Genomic DNA, 4,904 nt, shown 5'->3' with positions numbered 1-4,904 from the left:
TGCCAGTAGGAATTAGGTCATACTTGAACAAAGAAGTTCGTGAAACTATTATTGAGTTGTGTAATTTCTTTCAACAAATATGTGCCAAGACATTGAACGTGAGTGATCTTAAATTGTTGGAGGCAAATGTTGTTCTTATTTTGTGCAAGTTGGAAAGAATATTCCCTCCGACATTTTTTGATATTATGGTTCACTTGATTCTTCATTTACCACAAGAGGTAATGATGGGTGGTCTTGTGTATTTTAGATGGATGTATTCCATTGAACGATCTATGGGTATCTACAAACAATATGTTAACAATCGAGCACGTCCAGAGGGGTCAATTGCCGAAGCTTACATTGTTAATGAGGCTCTAACATTTTGGTCAATGTATTTTTGAGATATCGAAACCCGATATAATCGCCCTGAAAGAAATGATGATAGGGTGAACACTTGTCCGTCTCGAGTTATTTCTGTATTCAAGCATGTTGGTCGACCTTTGGGCAAGAAAGAGATCATGGTTCTTGAACCTTCGTTATGGATTAAGGCAGAGTGGTATGTGCTAAATAATTGCCAAGAAGTTGAAAAATACCTTGAGTAAGTCATATGTAACTCTTTCAATTATTGCCTTTACCTAAATGGATATTTTTAGCTGATAATATTATTTTAAATATCATGTAGAGAGCATCGAAATGGTCTACTGGCAAGGGGAGTGCATAATTTGGAGCAACAACAAGAAGTTGAATTTCCATTGTGGTTTAAAGATAAGGCAAGTAAAAAGACCTATTTACATTAGTACGATAAATGGTTCAATTCTAAATAATCTTAGAAATCAAATTAAATTTATATGTAATACTTCTCCAAAAATTCTGTAGGTTAATGAAATGCGAGCAGTTGGATCATCTGAGGCCACAGATGAATTATATGCATTAGCTAATAGATCCAATTTATTGTGTATTCATACTCTGGTGCTATTATCAATGGTGTTAAGTTTCTTGTGGAACAACGAGATGTTAGACGAACCACACAAAATAGTGGTATTCTTGTACCTGGCATAGGAGGGCAGAACTATTATGGCGTTCTTCAAGACGTGATAGAGTTGTGTTATTTAAAAGATTGTAAAGTATTGATATTCAAGTGCAAATGGTTTGACACTGATCCTAGGAGAAGAGGAATTCAAGAAGACAACAGATTCACGAGCATCTATACTGGGGCAGAATGGTACAAGAATGATCCATTTATACTTGCACGCAAGCAAAATCAGTGTATTACTTGAATGATATCAAGAATGGCCCAATGTCGAAATTGGTGCAAGCTTATGCCCCACATAATGTGTGAGACTATCCAAATATTGAAGTTGAAAATGATGTTGATAAAACTAATACTGATGCTCACGTAGTGCAAGAACTTAATTCGCAACCATTGATATTAGTGGTAGAATTACCAGAGTTAGAGAATGTCAGCTTCTATCATGATGATATCGAACCAACCGAGGTTATCAATTCAATCAGTTGCAACAAAATATAGGTGATTTTGTAGTTGATGACGATGATTTTGAAGATGACACATTAGAAGAATATGATGAAGAAGATGACAATACTATTGAAATTGACGATGATGATAATATTGACATTGAAACTAATGGCACAACTTCAGAAGAAGTAAGAAATATATTTATATGAATTAATATTTGTTTATTCTATTCATGTTGTATATATAGTCCATGTATTCATGATTTATCAATGCATTCATTTATTCATGTTATTATTATTTTTTTTACAGGATGTCTAGTTTGGATGGTAGTAGTTCAGGTGCTAATGAGGGTGGATCAGGAGGTGATGGAAGAGGTAAACAAACGACATGGAGACAACAATCTTGTAGTAGAGTTCTCGAGAAGGCATTAAAAAAGCAAAAAAAAAATAAATTGAAGGTTGAATTTGAAGAGCATACCGGAGGTAGTCTTGGAGAAAATGGAAAATGGTTTAATAACTTGATAGCTCAAATAGTTCGAGACACAATATCTCCTCGTATTACGAGTTGGGAGGATGTCTCTTTGGCCGATAAACAACTCATATTTGACCGTCTTGATGTAAGATTGGGAAATTACATTATGTTCTTTAATGCATTATGTTCTTATAATAATTTATGCATTTATGAATTTTTTTGGCAGAACAAATTTGAATATGAAAAGATGAACTTGGTGATGGCGGAGGTAGAGCGGCTTGCCATGAGAGCTATTCGAGAAGGAAGGTGTAAGATGAGGAGGCATTGGAAACAACTGGGGGACTTGGAAATAAAGATTCACCAAAAAGGAAGCCGTAAAAGGGAGTAAGCCAAGATGATTGGGATTTTCTTTGTAATTATTTTGGCACAAAAAAACAAATGGTTAGTAATAGTTAAATTTAGTTGATAAATATTTTTTTATTGTTACTTGCACTAATATTATCTTTTTTTATAGGAAATATCTGAAAAGAATACTAATAATCGGTTTAATAGGCCACTTGAAGGTGCACATGGATCGAAAACTTTGGTTCAACATTATCACACAGCTGTAAGTTTTATTTGAAAATAAAATTTCTTATCATAATTTATATGATAATAAATTGTTTCATTTTTTAAGGCTGATCCTGTGACGGGAGAGCTTCCGAGTGTGATTGACACCTTCAAGAAATTTTTTCACAAAGGAGGACAATGGAAGAATGATTGGGCTGCAAAAAAACATGTAAGTATTTAATACATTCGAGTTGAAGCTATATTTAGATATCCTCTCTGATTATTATTATTACTTAGTGCAACTCAAGTAGATGAGACATCGCAATTAACACATATACTGAAGTACAAAATGGCAAAATCTACCCTTATTAAATAACATATAAAGATATTTTGAAAAAAAACTCTAGGACATGTACTTAAGCATTTCCAGCATTGTCCTCAGTAAAAGAGAATTTGACTCTGATGAGTACAAACTAGCTATCTAATTGTTAATGTTAATAACATCTTCAAGAGACACATTGATGTTTACTTCTCATTTAGCTATATCTTTCAATAAACAAAATAATAAAGTAATTTCCTGAAGTAGAATAGACCATCCGTGTATTTAAGCATAATTTCAATCAGAAAAGGCCGTAACATAGCTCAAGCATCATTGATACAAGAATCAAAGATGGAATATCCCTTACTTGTGTTTCATTTGAAAGAAAGGATAGAAAGAAAAAAAGAAGCAAAGATCAAGTATCTCATATATTCACTGTAAAGCACAAATTTTCAATATCATATACTCACCCATTTTAAAGTCACTCATAAAAAATAGGTTTATTTGACTGTTAACTAATTAATTACGTTAACATTGCTTGCATGTTTCTTAATATTTTATTTTAAGAATTCTGTTTAATGAATATTTATACATAATAGTTGCTACTTGATCCAATTGTATTTTGATTGTGTTGTCTGCATATATAGTTGATACGCACTTCACATAATTCCTTCTGCTTCATCGAATTAATGTAAAATGAAATAGCATTTGGTTATTTATTTGTATATTTGATGATTAATTTGTTTATAATTTTTTTTACATATTGTTGATGTATTTATTCATAAAATTTAAATTCATTAATCCATTATTTTTCATACTAATATTTTTTTTAGGCTGAAATGGTAGATCTTCGATTGACTCAATCAGAAAGTGAAGAGTTCACCTCTACGGTTGATAATGTACGCCAGCCAAAGGATGTCAATATCATGACGTAAGTCTTAGGCTCACGGTCTCGTTACGTGAAGGGTTTAGGTCCATTACCTAAACTATCTGTAGTGGGTGGTTCTAGAGCCACAAACATCAGTTCAAAACATCATGATGATTATGGAAAATTTGTAACTATGCAGAAAATAATCGATGAATAGAATCTGACTATACGTGAGCAACATCAAAAATTTGAAGCATTATTGCACCAACTTCAACAGGTCATTCCTGGCTTCTCATTCCTGCCTCCACCAACATGTTCTTCAATTCGACCTCCTCCACCACCTCCCCCGCCTCCATCATCGACTATGTAGTTTTTTATTTTGCAACATTATGTAATGCGCATTTCACTACTTATATGTTCTTTTGGATAATATTTGACAGCTAGTTGTGTTCATGTTTTAAAAATATTTGACTAATTAATAGTAAATTACACTTTTATGATGTATTTTAGACACATTATAATGTTGTGACTGAATGAACAATATATTTTGTAATGCATAGACTGCGTCACAAATAATAAAAGGAAAAAAATATAGCAAAAATACATTTCGCGACGCATTTCATGTGTCGTGACATGTTAGAACCTATTCGCGATGCATAAAAGAAGGTGTCACCAATATTAGCATTGCGAAATGACATCACCTTTGGCGACGCCATTTGACGACGTAATAAAAGAAGGTGTCGCCGATACTTGCGTCGTGAAATCTTGTAACCTTTGGCGACGTGTACCTTAATGCGTCTCCAAAGATCATATTGACATTTGCATACGAACCAATTGCGACGCATGCTGGCGACGCATGTTTGCGTCGCAAAATGTTCTGCGACACATTTTACATACATATGGCAACGCTAAAATGCGTAGTTAAAAGTCCAAATTCTTGTAGTGTTCTTTGGCTGCCTCAGAGGCTGCCACATACTCAGCTTCCATGGTTGAGTTTGAAACGCATTTCTTCTTAACACTCCTCCATGCAATGACTCCACCTCCTAAGTTAAACACATAGCCTGATGTAGACTTACTATTGTCCCTATCTGATTGGAAATCTGAATCCGTTAACCCACAGGGAGCAAATCATCTGCTTGGTAAACTAGCATATAATCTCTAGTCCTTCTCAGGTACTTCAATATATGCTTTATAGCAGTCCAATGTCCTTGTCCAGGCTTACTTTGATATCTGCTAACCATGCC

The 4,904-nt window shown here is 33.9% G+C and overlaps 1 long non-coding RNA gene across 1 annotated transcript; it reads left to right on the top strand.

The window, feature by feature from the left end:
- Window positions 1-2,257: 2,257 nt before the first annotated feature.
- On the top strand, window positions 2,258-2,624 carry LOC122004831. Its single transcript, XR_006118251.1, has 3 exons — window positions 2,258-2,365; window positions 2,439-2,531; window positions 2,601-2,624. It is a non-coding gene; the product is annotated as an uncharacterized LOC122004831 (long non-coding RNA).
- The last annotated feature ends 2,280 nt before the right edge of the window (window positions 2,625-4,904 follow it).

Source organism: Zingiber officinale, chromosome 7B, assembly GCF_018446385.1.
Source record: "Zingiber officinale cultivar Zhangliang chromosome 7B, Zo_v1.1, whole genome shotgun sequence".
Classification (NCBI taxonomy): Eukaryota; Viridiplantae; Streptophyta; class Magnoliopsida; order Zingiberales; family Zingiberaceae; genus Zingiber; species Zingiber officinale.
Note: the sequence above shows the minus strand (reverse complement) of the source record. Positions and strands in the feature narration are given on the sequence as shown.